General features: G+C 39.0%; 1 pseudogene; it reads right to left on the bottom strand.

Annotated features, from left to right (window-relative positions):
- Positions 1-5,568: 5,568 nt before the first annotated feature.
- Positions 5,569-14,792, bottom strand: LOC120770606 (annotated as a pseudogene).
- Positions 14,793-16,866: the final 2,074 nt, after the last annotated feature.

Raw genomic sequence — 16,866 nt, 5'->3', positions numbered from 1 at the left:
CGAAAAGTTAAAAAATGTAACTTTCCAGCTTATGATTAAAAAATCTTAGATGTAATAAAATATTCACCTATATTAAAATTCACACATAATATGTACATATGTACATACAGTATATTTCATAATTGATTTTGGAAGAACTCATTCCACTCTCTAAATAAATCAAATTAATATTTCCAATATTAAGTGCTTATTTAAAAAATAGTTTGAAGATGATATTTTGCTATTTGCATTTTAAACACAATATAATAGGTAACTTAATTGCATTAAATTAATTTAGTGAGGAAAATTACAGTTTTATTTTTTTTATGAACTACATCTAGTAGAAATTGAATTTATATAAAATATTATGTACCGTTTAAAAACTTTTTAAAAAGTGTTGTTTCAGTTAAAGACATTTTGTTATAATTCATCAAAAATGTTGAGCGATTTACTTCAAGTAGCTGTTCACTCTGTGTCCATAAAAATAAATGCAACCAAAAAGCTCTGACCTTGAAAAATGAATCATCTTTTGCATTTGATTGTTGGTGCCATGTTATTTGTATATTTTTGTATAATTTGTTGTATATTTTATTATTACCTTTTAAAATCAAATGATTTTTAGCTTTACTTAATTCTTTCTTATATTCTTTTCGATAGGCTACTTTTAGTCATACATCTTTAATTTTTTTTTTTTCTCTTAATCCTAAATAAACATAATAACTCTATACATGGCTATAGTTGAATCCAAGAGCACAACCACAATAAACTGCAAGTGTGTAAGAAAGTTGAAGTTTAAGCAAGCATTCCGATTTTATTTTTCTTATTTTGCAATTTTTCTAAAATTCAAAGCATTTTTTAAATGATTTTTCACATAAAGACGTTGTAATGATTTTTTATAACTGGAAACAAAAAGAATTTTCTACCGCCCAAAGTGACTTGCTGTCATACCTTTTAAACTGAAAAATTTGTCTTTGAAGTTTGTAATGCAATGCAAAATATTTAAATTCACTGAATGAATTGATTCGTTCTGAAATCTGAACTAAACGTAAGAAAAAATCTAATATATGTAGCCAAGTTCGGTTTTAGTTTTAAAAGCGGAAACTCAGTACAATTACACCTTGGTGAATAAAGAATAGAAGAACGATAATGAAAACAAAGCAGGAACTGTGGAATCAGCCCGCCAGAATTTGAAAAATCTTAAAGTAAACGCTTTCTCATTGCCTACAATCATTAAAATGCCCCAAAGCTTTTAGGAGCAGCGAAATTAGAAGGATGCTGATCGGCCACAAACTCACCACATGAAGTCAAGGATCCCGTCGTCTGTCGGCAGCACGCACACACAAGCACAACTGCTCTTCGCACACTTTGGCGCATCTGCTGCGCATTTTGCTGTACATCTAAAAAGCTGTTTGTCGCATTTCTATGTACTTTTGTTCTGCTTTGAAGTCAGTTTATTACCGCTAATATATTTTGTAATTATAATTATTTAGTACATAACTTTTTATACACATTAATATTAATTTGTTTTATAAATTTAATTTATATAATTAAGTTTAATTTATTCATCATTAGCATTACTATTAACTATTTCATATATTTGTTTCCATTACTCAACGTTTTCTGCATTATCATATTTTTATAATTGTTATATTTTCTTCTTCCTGTGTTCCTACCGTTTTGGAGGTATGTGTATGGGAATGGTTTTTGGATGTGGGCGTATATGATAGCAGTAATTGTTTTGTAATTTAAACCAAAAAAAGAATTAAAACAAAATGGAGGTGATCTGAAATGTATGAGAGCGACTGTTGGTTTCTGTATTTATATATATGTTGGTATGTATGTATGTATGTAGGTGTTAGTACAAATTCATTATATTAATTTAAGAAATTCAAAATGCATAGGAAGAACTTGAACGGAAACAATTTATTTTTTTTGTTGCATTTAGTTATTATTTTGTTGTTTTAATGTATTTGTGTTAGTTGCCTTGAATTTAGCTGCAGGACAAATAATGTGCTCATTGTTAGGATTTTATTTTAACGTATAGAGCTCTAAATTATTGTTTTTTTGTTTTTGATTAATAATTTCTAATAACTGCTATTTCAGCTTTCACAAATTCGAGAAATACCCTTCTATAATTTTTTCGTAAAATGTTATTTTATTATTTTAATATTACTGTATTTTTATGTATAAAGGGTATGACGTAAATATATATATTTTAAATCTCTATATTTTCCTAAAGGTTTTAACCTCCTTTGCGGTGCCATTTGTACATAAGCGTATATATAAGTATTTGGGCGTGTATTGCAGAGTTTTTACGGATTGTATGGAGTTTCGTATTTGGCTAACAACCGATTGCCTCGTTGTGTTTGTTTATGGATGTGTGTGTAAGACGGAAAATGCGGTCAGAATAATAGACAAAATTGCTGCTGGCCAAAAATGGTCTGAGTTGCTTAACTTGTAGAGAAAAAAAAATAGAAATTAATTTATTTGTTTTGTTAACGTATAAATTAATCTTTAATTACTTTTGATTAATTTGTGACATTAATTAATTTGTTTTGCTAAGTTATTTGGCTTTAATCCTAAAATGCTCAAAATTGGCTTTTAACCTAGAAAACTAAAGAGAATATGAAATTTGGTTTCGCATTGCTAACTTTTTTCTTGTGAAATATTTTTCCTCGCATATTTGTTTCCAATAAACTATCCTCAAGAAATTTTACTCGATTTCTGAGAAAAAGTTGCTGAGAAGAAATTGTTTACTGATTTTGAGAAAAGCCGCTTGAAAGTGCAGCCTGTCCAAAAATTCTGAAATAAATATATTTTAAATGATTACTGCTGAACAGGATTCAATTTTTAATAAATTAAATTTACAATAAAAAAAAAAATTAATAAATAAAAAATAAAATTTATTAACGAAAAAATAATTCTTTTAATAAGGAAAAGTATTATTTTTATTTGAATAATAATGAAAAGTTTATTTTTATAATAAAAAATAATTTTTTTTTTAAATTTTATATATCGTATTTTATATTTATAAATTTGATGAAAATATTTTTATTAATTATAAAACAAATTAATCATTAAAATTAATACCAAAAATTTATTAAAAATGTTTTTATTAATTATAAGAAAAATTGTAATTCTGCTAGCTATTAAAAATTTAATAACAAAAATTTCGTTACTTAGTTTTTAATTTAAATAACTGAAACTCTTAATTAATTAAATGTTTTAAAGCTGAAAAAATTATTGTTTCTTTTGATAAAAAGTGTTTTCTAAAAATTAGTTTCACCCAAAGTCACTGCATCAAATGCACTCTGTTGTAATTCAACGCCTGCGAAAAGCGACACACTGCCACACTACTGCAGCAACAACCCAAAAGCAACCGGTTGTGTTGATTAAATAGTTTTTTTATTTATTTTATATTTACTTTGATTTTATTAAAAGCAGTGCTCGATCTTGTAACAAGACCTGATATACATATACTGGGCCACAAAGTCGTATTTCGAACTTTTAACGGCAGCACTTAAATTGTCGCCGCATGCTTCTACACGTATCTAACTCTTTATTCCCTCTCCCACTCCTCTCCTCTCCTTCTTCTCAACACACACACACACATACTATTTCTCACCAATAGCTAGTATGTATGCACTTGCTCCCTCGAGGCTTTTACTTGTATTTCTCTAATTCATCTATTATTTTTTCTTTAATGATTTACAATTTTATTAGCGTAAAAAATAAAAATGTGGTAGTAGAATTTAAATAACTACAGGTACGAATTGATCCCAACCAACTCCGCACCAAAAATAACGCAATATAATTAATTACAAGAAATGAAATGTATAATTTTCTTTGTTGTTGTTTTTTTCTTTCATACAACTTAAGCAGATGTTTAGCTTAATGAACTGACGCAAAATAAGCATTCTCTTTTGTATTTGAGTATTTAAGGGATGGAATGATCGTGTAGTGAAAATCGGGGAATTAGCGCAGAAAAAAATAATCTTTTGTAGCGTTCTCTCTTAGGAGGTGACAACTTGAGAAATAAATGAATAAATTGTATTATTTCTTTTTATATTTAATTTCAAAAATCTTCGCGGGAATATTTTTTAGCGTCCTAATGTTTGAAAACGAATTTATTGCGGAATATATCAGTCATTATATAAAAAATTTGCAAAAATTAAAAAAATTTCCATTTTTGATTCCCCTATTTTGCTGCAAACCACCAGCAAAATATCAAATCGCCCAATTAAAATTTTTAATATTTTTGCCTTTGATTCACTGGGTTTTTACTAATTTTAGTATATTTTAAATCGTTAGCATATGTTTATAAGCAGCCAATAATGATTTATATATGTACATACGGTTCAGCTTAATAGTAAAAACAAACAGTTTTGTATTGCCATTTGAAGACAATTAGCGGCAAAGAAGTAAGTTTGGGCGCCCTGCACTGCTGACTACTACTTCACTTGCTCCTCCGCGCTTTAACGCCCTTTCGCCACAATTCTATTCCACGCGCTCTCTGTTTCTTCGTTTACAATTTGCATTTTCTAATTTATGCGCCTAATAACTAATAGGACTTTGACTGCAATGTGACACACTTCATTTGGTTGTAATGGTGTTTTTCTTTTTACATATTCACTCCTATGCCTTTTTATACTAATCATTTAGCTTCTTTGTTTGTTGTTTTTCTGTTTCTTTTCGTTTCATTTTCATTTTCTTTCACTATATATCATATCAGCTCAACTCATGCCATATATATGTATGCATATATATATATGTATAAGATGGTATATGTATATAAATTCATATATAATCTACAAGTACATTTATTAATTATTAATAAATAACATCTAGTAAAATTACGCGAGATTGGTAAGGTATAAGTTGTCATTTTGCTGCTGTTGCCGCCGCTGCTAAGCAATACCGCGACGCCGCCGCCTCTTTAGCGCTGCTGCCACTTGCTCATGTTGAATAAGATGTCGACGAAGAGCTGTGAGAAGGTTGTTGTTGACTTCCGCTGGTAAGCATCACGCCTCCACTGGCGGCTAAGGTGACACTGCTCTTTGGCGGTCAACTTGTTGGTTTCCCCATTATGCCAACAATACCGCCATTCACTCAACACCTGGCACCTCCTCTTCACAGTCCAGCTATTGTGCTTCAAAATGAACAACAGAAATACTCAGTAACATTTGCCTGGGCGCCTACTTGATACCGCTACAATAACCACACAACAACACCTTCAAAGCTTCTTCCGGCCTAGACGCGTTTGTCGTCAACGGCAGATGAATCTTTACGCGGCAGTAATCATGACGGCAACCACTGCTGCTGCTGCTGCTTCGCAGCCAGTGACAATTAAAATGCGATATGCCGCTGCCCGCCTGACCTATATTAACGGCGATTTGGCTGCGTCACATTCAGTGGCGCAATACATACCAATCATTTGTTCTTAGGCGTTAGTTAGCTCCTGTCTCACCTGTTTATGTTCTGCAGAAGTGAGTGCGCCATATTGTTTGCAGTCGCTGGATATCGCATGGTCTGAATTACGTCGCCACCTGGGCTGCGCCTGCTACTTTAATAAGCGTACACACATTGCTGTTACATTGCCGCCACGCCAATTAGCGCCGCTGTTGCATTGCCATTGCTGCTATTACTACTGTTACAGTTTACAATAACATTCTCTAATGCTCTTGAGATCATTGCAGCTGGTCGTTAGCACACCACCACCGGCTGTTGTGGTTATAACATCACGCCGCAGCTGTGGAAACTGAGGAGATCATATTCACCAGCGATTGCTGATGCACCGCCAGACGATACAGTGTCGTCGCGTTCGTTGTCACTTGCGCCAACCTTACGCTCATGCCATTACCACCGCCACTGCCGCTGCTATTGTTGCCGCCGCTAATTTGCAATTGTTGCACGGTATTGCATTGCCGATTGCAGTGGAGCCTTTCGTCGCTATGGGCAGCGTGCGTACGTTGCGAATATTGTCTGATTGCTGCCGATGCGTCCGCGTAGCAGCGCATGTGGGCCGCGCCACCGGGTCCGGATTTGCATCTGCATCTGCCCAGAGTTGTTCTTCTGCAACGGTTTGACGTTCAACAGACTTGTATAGCACGCGTTTACTATTCTCGCCAGCACCAGCCGAACTCACCGCTGCATTTCCGTGCGTTCCATTAGAGGTGCAAGCGCCGGATTATGTTCTGTTAGCATAAACGCTTCAGTTTCTTTGTTGCGTAAATTTGTATCTGCTGTCGCCCTTTATTCAACACTCATTACAGCCTGCTGCTGTAATTCGATGCCTGCTGTTGTTGTTGCTGTTGCGACTGACTGACTGCGGCCGCTACGGTCTTTGCGTCCACTACGATACTCGCCATGATGCACACCCGCCAGCGCCAGCCTACGCTACTCTTCCACTGCCACTGCCACTCGCATTGAAGTGATATCGAAGTTCACCTTTCAAATTTGAGTTCGCAGTTCTCGGCATGCACCCCAGCGTGCTGTTGTTGGGTTAAGGTTATTGCTGCGCCATTGCTGCCGCCACTTTATTATTTGCTGGCATATTCGCACGGCAACAGCATTGGCTTAACGCTAGCTGTGCTATGGTGAAGGTTCCTCCGCTGGTATTGTTGCTGGCCTGGCGAGGATTTTACGCCGCCACCGCTGCCCTGCTGCTGTGTCACTGATTGTGTGGACGTTATTTATCGCTGTCGTTGGCTGCAAACCAGTTGTGGTTGGCCGCAATTGCTGAACTGCGCTTTTGTTGTTGCTGGTGGTGCTGCTGCTGTTGCTGCGCGACATTCAACTCGGACACACGAGCAGCGGGTAAGGAGGATCTTTATCACTTTGCCTCCTGTATTTGAACTCTTCTGCAACTGCTGTGCGACCGGATGGCTGCAAATTAACTAATGTTGTTGTAACGCCACCGCCACCTGAAATTCGTTTGCCTTCTCATTCGCGCTTACCATCATCTTTAGTTGCTAAGCGTTGTTGCTGCTGCTGGTGATGCAATTGCTAAAATGCTTGAGATCGATCATGTTGTTGCGCCGCCATATTTCGTTGCCAGAGACTCTATGATCTTAACAAATTTGTTTACATCTGAAATAATAATCAATATTTTTGTAATTTTTTACATTTATAAGTTTATACAGCAACATTAAATTTAATTAAAATTTATATAAAAAAAAATATTAAGAAAAAATGAGTTTGATCATTCAGTTTGTAGCAGCTTATATTCTATTGTAATTCCATTAATGGCGATTCTGACAACTTTGGTAGTTGTGGGGAGAAAAGGAAATTTCTAAATTCTAGTGGATTAGTTAAATGAATTCATATATTTTAGGTGAACAAAAAGTATTAAAGAAACGCAATATAAGCTGTAATGAATATATAAATATATTAAATCCAATTGACTTCATCTGTACCATCTGAAACCCGTTCAGCTGCCTTTGGACCCGGTCGACTGGCCCATACACCTATTGCTGGCCGAACTTCAGCGTAGCTTGCCGCCGCCGCCATCGCCCGTGACTGCGCACCACTCACCGTCGTGGCACCGCTGGAAGCTGTATCGGCTGAACTACTCACTTTATCTGCCACAATCTGGGTTGTGTTTGCTGATGCAATCTGTGCCGCTGTGCTGCTAAGCGTTGTGCTTGGCGGGTCGTTGTTGTGACAATGAGTGGTGTCGTGCCGACGGACGCTTATCGACGACAAGTGTTGCACTGTGCCACCACTGCCGCTGGCATTAGTCAAATGTTGTACGGCACCGCCGCTAATACTATGCACAGCCACTTGATGTCCACCCGACGTAATTGATAATATTCCACCGGAACTTGTAGAGCCCATGTTCGACGCCGCCGCTGGTAGTACTGCTACTGTACGTCAGTATATATCTGTGTTTGCCGCCGACGATGATGTTGTATCGGCTCGGCAGCCCGAATGAATTGCCATCATCATTATTTCGACTTCACACTGGACAGCGTTTGTACAACCGATGCTGGCGCTTTGTACCGTGGGATGATTACTACAGGAACTTGCGCCGATGATGCGGATAACGCCGCTGCGGAATGCGGTGGCTTTGTATGTAGATTTTAAACATATGCGCCATCGGCCGCTGTGCTGGTCGTGATGGTGGATTCCCCACGCTGTGGCGCTTTAATCGGTGAGCGTCGGCTGACGCAGTGGCCGTTGTTGGTGACGGCTGTAGTGCGCCAGCATCTGCTGGTGTGGCGGATTACTGCATTTCAGTGATGACCGGACCCCGACAAGATATCACGCTCGCATCGGCAGACGGTTGGCGCTATGGAACCAGCGCCGACATTTTGTAAGCGTGGCTGACGCAACGTAATATTTGATGCTGATGCGCTGCTACGCGGTTGCTGCACCCGCACTTGCTGGAATTCGCTGTTGTTGTTGTTGCTGCTGCTGCTGCGCCGCAATGCTGTTACCTGACGAGGGTCACTGTTATAATGTCGCCAACCGCCGCCACCTCTTTGGCAAGTGCATCTGCGTCTGATGGTGCTGTTGTTGCTGTTGCGGGCTGCTGCTGCGTGATTCATTATCTGCGGCACAGCCAGGTTTGTATTGCCGTTGATGCGCAACGTCAGGCTATAAGCCGCGGCTGTAACGTTGCTGGCAATGTAACTGCACGCTGGCGACATTTGCAGCGCCGCCAGCGTTACTGCTGGAAAACCAATGCCGGTCGCAGCTGCATTTGCACATTTAAAGGTATGCTTATGATCGAAGCGGCCGCCTGCGCTTCACTAACCTGCCAGCGCTGACCAAAGTACTCATCAACGGGCTCTGTCTTCAATTGGCCACCAGTAGCAGGTAAATGTTGTACCAACGTCGCTGCATCGACTGGCTCAGCCGGCTGAAACCTTTGAAAAATACGTCATCCGGCAGTAAAAGGTTGATGCCGCCTGCGGGAAACTGTGGTCATTACATGCGGTAATAACCATTGTGCTATATTTGCCACGCCTGGCGCGTGATTGCGAGCTGATTTCCGCCTGTACTATCGATGCAGTCCAGCAAATCGGTATCCACATCCGCTGCAACTTCTGTCAACTCCTCTTTTTGTATTTCAATTCTCTTCCAATATGCCATTCCAAAGTTCGTAGCTCCATTTGCTGTCTTGATGTCGTCGCATTCCCCTTTTAATATATTCACTAGTATATTCTCATCCGTTTCATCGCTGTCACTAAGGAGGGATTATGCGTCCGTGAGCGAGCCGCTACTCTAAATTGAAATCACCGCAGAGTTTGAGTTCCTGGCTGCACTGACATCTGGACTCTTGCTACTGCTGCGCGTTACATCAAAAGTATAATAAGTTTGTAAATAACTGTGTGTCTGGCCTGAGTTCGGCATTTGAAGCGCTAGCTACGAAGAGCATCGTCGGGAATGTGTATCCCATATTACTCAAAGGTCTGTCATTGGTTTAGTACACGGGCGATCTTTTCGAGGACTCTATATTGTCAAGCATGACAGCCGCAGCATTTCAACGGCTATTGGCGTCTGTTGCGTCCCACTGACGAAGTGGCTCTGTTGCTGCCATTTTGCAATCACCGCTATCGATAGCTCGTCGGTCGCCCTGGGCGAAATGTAACTAATCGCGACGTATCTCCGACAGCAGCTCATTGCAAATGTCTAAACGTTGGCTGGAGGTCGGCGATAGACGCCATAACTACAATTTCTATCGAATTGCGTCGTTGAGCCGTTGTCGATTAGAAGATTTATGCTGCTGCTGCTGCCTCACATCACAGTTTCGCTCTTCAGCTGATTGCTTAAAAGGTAACCGTCAACTGATGCCATGAAAATATCGGGCAATGACGAAGTGGCGTCGACAGGGTATCATCCTCGCCCATCATACGCGGAATTTGTGGAACTGGAATTTCCGTTGTTGGGCCTGCCATTGTGCCATCGGTGCTGTCGAGTGGCTCCTTCCAACGTGCGGATGCCATGCCACTCAATTGCGCCAACTACATTTTCCTCACCAATACCTGCAGTTCGGAGTTGGTCGTATTCCGTTAATGTGGACGTGACGACTTCTTTATGCCGTCAGCGGTTCATTCCTGACCACGGCTGAAGCACCGCCACTGCAATCATCGCCCTGTTTGATAGCTTTGGTTAACGCGCTGTCATGATGCGGACGTTATGGAACTGGATTGTGGCGGACGTCATTGCTGCAGTAATAGCAGCTGCGGCAGCTTACAGCGCTGTTGCCAAATGACGACACCGCCGGTGCTGTTGCTAGCTTTACGCCGCGCTTTTTATCACATTAAATTTATCACACACTTTACGCTTTATTTATATTACCACTGCTATTACGTTATTGTAGTCAAATTGCTATTGGATCGATGATTGGCCACTGCTTTCGCTGCAGCCATGCCGTTGCTGCTTGCGCCGTTGCCGCACTAAATCGACCACGACTTCATCGACACATCCTCACCGTTCCAGCTTCTTCACGCTTCCACCCCGCCCAAACAGGAAACTACTTTATGCTATTCATGCTCTTCTCATCAATCAACTTGACAGTTGATGCAATAAACGACGCGGCAATGGCCTCTTGTTGCGCAAATATTTGTGATACAGGCGCAGCTTCTTTGTGCTCGACAACGACATTCGCATTTCATTGAAACGCTGGGGCCGTTTTGTGTGCTGGCCATCCGCTGAATTCACTTCCGCACCACTCTCCCCAATGGCCTTCTGATATAGGCCGACGGCATTACGCTGCTGCTAAAATGCAAACGTTGGCGCTTGCCGATGTCGCAAATATCGTTAACGACGAAATGTAGTTGGCATCACGTGAGATATTTACATCTGGTCAAAAGACCTCCTGCTAACGTCGTCATCAAAGCCCGCCTCTGACACACCATCACCAACTGTGCGGTCGTATCGTCGTCGGGGTGACGGCACACCAGACGGCACCTCAATGCTCCCACTGACGCCTGGCGGGTATCGATGCAGGCATTGCAGTAGCTGAGCCAGCTGTAATTAGTTATATTGGGCAAATGGCAGATCAACAACCGTGGGTGGTGAGGCGGGTTTCAAATGTTCGCTTTGATGGTTTGCACACTTCCGGATGTATTGAAGGGAACTTCACTCTCAAATATCGTAGTCCAGCCGCACCAAAGTCGTCCATAGTTGCAGGATGCGATCTTTAACATTATACCGACCACGTCCCACGCGCGACGTCTGGCGAAACCAAGGCAACGGGCTAAAGGAAAAGCACACCCGAATTCAATCTAAATCGCAAGGAGTCTGTGGAAAAAAGATACACACCTGGGGATGCCGATGGATGTTAGTGAAGCGACATTTCGTATCACTAAACCTAAGTTATCATCCTTCGACTCAAGGCCAGTTACTCATCATTCTATGGCTGTGAAACGTAAAGGCGATAAAGAAATATTAAAAAATATAATAATTCTAATATCTCTAATTTGAGCAAAAACTAAATAAATTTTAGCATACACATTCAACAAAACTATGTTCATTTGTATTAAACTCCATGTATAGTATCATACTCTAGCCAACGCAAAAGCCTACCTCCTCTGATAGTCGCAGTGCTGGCTTTCTGCCCCAATGCAACGGTGCCCTCCTCGCCTCGGAGCCCATTTTGTGCGCATGATGACCGCCACCACCACTCATTAACCTAAACCGCTACCGCTGAACTCCTCCTCCGCTCTGATATTGACTCCATTGGCAGCGGGCGATTGAGCCCTGACGATGCAGTTGCAGCAATGCTGCGCGCTTAGCGCTGAACCTGCACCCGACTCAGCGCTGACCCTGACAAGCCATTACCTTTACTGCTGACGCCTACCCATCAAATACTGTTGTTGCTGTTGTTGCGTTAGATGCTGTTGCTGCTGTTTTCGTTTATCGCGCGTACTGCGTTTCCACTTTGTACGTCCGTTTTCCCAGACACCGCCATTTGCGCCAGCATTGATTGTATCTACATATGAAATGATATTTTTATTGTACATCCTAATGATACAAGGAAATCTGTTGCTACTCACCAATCGTTAGAGTCGAAGATTCAGGTACCGCGGCTTTCGACGGCTATAGATACGCTACCACTGCTGGGCGCTTCCATTGTTGGCAATTCCGCCGCTGCCAAACCCAGCCCAGTATAATTGCCACCAGTATGCGTCGCCCCACTGGCCGACACTCATACCCAGCGGATGTGCCTGTCGCATTCCATGGTGTGAGTATTGATCAGTACATACAAGGGCGCAAACGCTGGTCTGCAAGTTTAATGCTCTACCAAACGATGTTAATACTGGAAATAAGCGCCGGCGTGGCAAGTAAAGTGCTGCACATCGATACATACCTGGAACTCTTCAGAGAAGAACCTAATTCGGAGCAGAGCCACTTTCGAAGCCGCGCAGCCATACGGCTTCGAAGATTTCGCGATAAATGCAATTGCTCACGTTTCGTCTTCTCGCGGCGCTAACCATCTCTATACGGCGGTGGTACGCCGTAGTCGCGCCTAATTTGATATATATATACACGCGAAATTAATACGGTTTTTTTTAAGTAAAACAACCGTTTAATGGGTGCCCAGTGAACGCCAATACAAACAGCCATGTGTGGCTTCTGCCTTTGATCTTGGAAGACCTCTTATTTCGTTACGTTATAATGTATAAAATGTGAAGCTAACCTTGATAATACTCATAGTAGCATAAAAGGAATATGACTTAGCTATTCAACCATATAAATATCAAGTTATCCAATAGCAAAATTTTCAAAGAAATGAAAATGAACTCGTAATTTTAAAAACATACAGACCTGGATCCTAATCATATGCATACAAATCTGAATAATACTTTAAAGGTAAAAAGTCTAGCTCCCAGCTCAAAATATTAATATAATCTAAGTAACAAGAAAAAAAACGTTAACTTGAAGCACCGAAGCCATAATACCTTAAGCATTACTATATTAGCTAAAGATGTTTATTCAGTTTGATCGCCCAGTTTGTATGGCTATAGCGACCTGATCAGAACGAGGATTATTCCAAGATTATACTACATTGATAATAATCTCTGGGCAACGCATAACTTTTGCTCAAAAAGTTCCACATAAGGACTTGAGTTCCAGCTTTAGTCAGACAGCCATCGGCGGTTCAGACAAAAACAGCTTCTCTGGCCGAAAAGGACGTGTGCGAAAATCTATTTATTATCTCAAAACTGAAAGACTCAGGTTATACAGATGCGGACAGACAAACAAGCATGTCAACTGGATTCAGCTTGTCGCCCTGATCACAATTTTATGCATGTATATGTATATATGTATTAGCTTATAGGGTCTCTAACAAGCCTTTTGGATGTTAAAAATCGTGAGAACTTTGCGCCCTGTTCAGGGTATAAAAAAGACTCTGTTACTTGAATAACAAACTTAAGTTGGTTATTTTCAAATCCAAAAAGTAGGTTTGATTTTTTCACGCCACCCCACCCCATCTGCTACAGCATCTGTTGCAATCAACTTAAAAAATACTGCACTTTGAGGTTAGCAGTTTCAGCATAGACTTTCTACAGCATTTTCTAAAAATAATTTTCTCCCTCTTTATGGTTACAATTCAATAACAAAATTAGATTATTTACTGATAATTTGGGATCTAATCTTGAATGTTTTTCTCTGGAAAAACTTTTCTGATGAAACACTCTTTTTTGCTCTAAGCTCTTGTTTCCAACATTTATCTTAAGTTTCTCTTTCTATATTTAAATAATGTTCAGCTTCTTTATAATACTAAAATACCGTTATATGGCGTTTACTTATAAACTCTTTTATGCAGAAACAAAATTATCTCAAATGTACACTACTACTTTATTCATTTACTGTTAATTACTACTCGTACTTTTTAATTACGATCATAAAGACGTTTGCTTTGCACTCGTGTTCTGGCGTTTGGTAAACAACTGTTACTGAACTACTGAAAATTCTATTTACGTTTTTTATTAGAAAACAAAAGCAAAAAGTAGGTGTAGTCACACTGGCCCGCTATATAGTTATTCCGTACGCACTCAGCTTACAATCTTCCCTCAGGACGTTTTATCGTTTCGCATCTTTTCTGCGCTTGCATCTTTTCAGGCACGTATGAAACGCTAAGTACGGATTTCAATGGAAGATGCGCCCGGACGATTCTCCGCCTTTTCACAGCCAGTATCAGCAAGGGGTGTTGCTGCATTATTCTTTGCCTTTAATTTAGCAAATTTGTTGTTACATTTTTTCAAAACATTTTAATAATTTTTCTTTTTTGAAATTTCAACCTAATATTTTATATAATTGTAGTCTTTTATGGTCTAAATATTCTTTTCTCTATTATTATTACGTTTTTTCATTAATTATTAAGATTATTACGCATTTTTAAGCGTTTATTAGTTTCAATGTAACGCCATGCTGACTTCATCATCCTGTTTAAGCAACGCCGCCCCATTCAGCTTAACGACCATTTGCCCTGAACTCTTCTAGCCGATCCATCATCTGCTCAAACTTCCAGTGGTGTCAGATCGAGGCGACGACTCTGTTGGCTGATCCAAATCTCATCACTGCTATCCATGTCGGGGACCCAAGCATCTTAAGTTCCGAGACCCAACGCTGCAATGAATGCAGGTGTTTCAAAAAAAGGTTAAACATTTTTTGCTGCTGTATGTTTTGCTTACTCACGCTGCATGTGTATTTAGTTGGCGCGGTAATAACGGGCGGATAAGCATGCGGTCGTAGCTCTGATCGGTGGTAAAACCTCTGCCAGCATTACAGACTAGTACATACTGCGCCAGCTGCAGATGATGCCCTGTAATAATTGCTAGTGCTAAATGCATAAGCATAATGGCAATAATAAATTTTTGAAATGAGATATAACATTTTTAAGGTAATTATGTCTTTCATGTTTTGGAGAAGTAAAATAAGTTTTAAATGATTATTTAATTTTTCATAAATCAGTTGAAGCAGTTATGTACTTTTATTAAAAACCGATTTTAAGAAATATATATAAATATATGTACATAAATATGTATACTGAGAATACTCTCCGAAATTTAAATTTTAATTTGCATTTTAATAGTTTTTGTAAAAAGTTTTTAACCAACCTTTCTGGCTCCAGAATGTTACACAGTGGCAGAAATCTGACGAGTTGGCAGTCCTAACCGCCTAAAAGTTTGGACATACGTTCCGGTAACGTAGACTGACTGTCGTGATATTACCTCTAGGTAATGATGAAGGAATAAGATTTTGACCAAACATACTTAGCGGCAATTTTTCACAAAAAAATACTTTTTTGTGAAAGTCGCCATTTTATCAAAAATCAAAATTTTACTAGTCCTATGATTTATCTGTATTCAACTTTAATAATAATTTCTTTATTTGTTTTGGCCAGATAATTTTAGGGGTTTATCGGGTTTCAAAAAATCGGGAAAATTTTATTGTCTTATTAAATTTCCATAACACCCCTCTAAATATTACCTAAATTTCTGCTGACCCATAAGAATTTCTGAAATACTGTCTTGAGAGGAACTTGTGTGTGCTGGAGGCTAAAGAATGGCGCCGTGTTTGGAACGCGCCGCAAACTGTGTTTTTTGGAAGTCGCTTGGCAAGATTTCACGAGAACTACTCAACCGATCTTCATAAATTGACACGTTTTGAGATACAATACCTAAAACAACGATTACAAATCTATTTTGCTTTTTCTTCGTCTAAGTTCTAAGTGCTGGCGTTTCAACTGTACATGCATTTTTCCTGTAAGGATGGTCTTGCCAACGCAGGGCATTTTTTCCGAGGGATCACTGGAAATGCCATGCAAAAATTCTAGAAAGACCAGATAAATTTTTGGTTAGGCTTCCTCCTGGAAATCATCGGCTCGGGATCAAGGGAATCGAAACCGATTATTAAAAATACATTAAATTTGTAAATGTACATTAATTCCCATTTAACTATTAAAACAAAAATGCCTCTTTAAGCAAACCTCACGAAAAACGCGTTTTCTGTGACTTCAAGTGAATATAACCCCTTATATATTTAAATCTTGGAAGAAGGAAAAAATTAAAAACTATAGCCAAAATTAGCTTAGAATAACTAGAATAATTAGATATACTATAACCACTAATTGGCATATATATACCATTATATCTCTGAGTCTTATTCAAAAAGATCATTATGTTCCCTTGATTATATTTTTTTATCTGGTTCTTAGCTGGATACAGTAAATCCAAACTACTCCTACTACAATTTTACAGAGAGGAAATGCCTATTTAGAATAAGAATCTATTTCAAATACGAAAAGCTAAAAAGGAGTTAAATCTGATAATTTAGGGTATACTGAAAACATTGGTCTGGCCTTTATGCTGATAACTTCTTATTTTTGAATACACAACATATACCAAGTTAAGTACAGCATTAAAAATGTCTCTCTGAAATAAAATAAAAGAATTTAATTTTTTTTATCCTTTTCTTGACTCTCTAATTCACTATTGTACAAGATTAATTCGCTATCCACAGGTTCTTGAAGTGACTGGCTAGAAAGATTTCTAATAAGGATTACAGTTTATAAGCAATATAGTACGTATAAGAGGGAACTATACTTAAACAGACTCAACGCAACCGATATGAACTTAATTTTACCGGCATTGACACAATAAATAAATCATTAATGATCGTTATGTTCAAGTAAGATGCCACAGCCCAGTAATTTTGTGCAAAACTCCTCCTTCTGACGTGCTAAAACTCTTTGCATGGTAGAATATACCTATAATATTTTAGCATAATTTGAAAAAATCTGCTATTTACATACGACACAAGCAATGTGGGAGAAGCTAAATTTTTAGTTTAATTCATAAATTACATATTTTAAGTTGACAAATCTTGCCTATAAATTTCTAATTAATTTCTGATAATGGTAACCAAAAA

The sequence above is a fragment of the Bactrocera tryoni genome, chromosome 3 (assembly GCF_016617805.1).
Source record: "Bactrocera tryoni isolate S06 chromosome 3, CSIRO_BtryS06_freeze2, whole genome shotgun sequence".
NCBI lineage: Eukaryota > Metazoa > Arthropoda > Insecta > Diptera > Tephritidae > Bactrocera > Bactrocera tryoni.
This window is presented reverse-complemented; position numbering and strand designations above follow the sequence as displayed.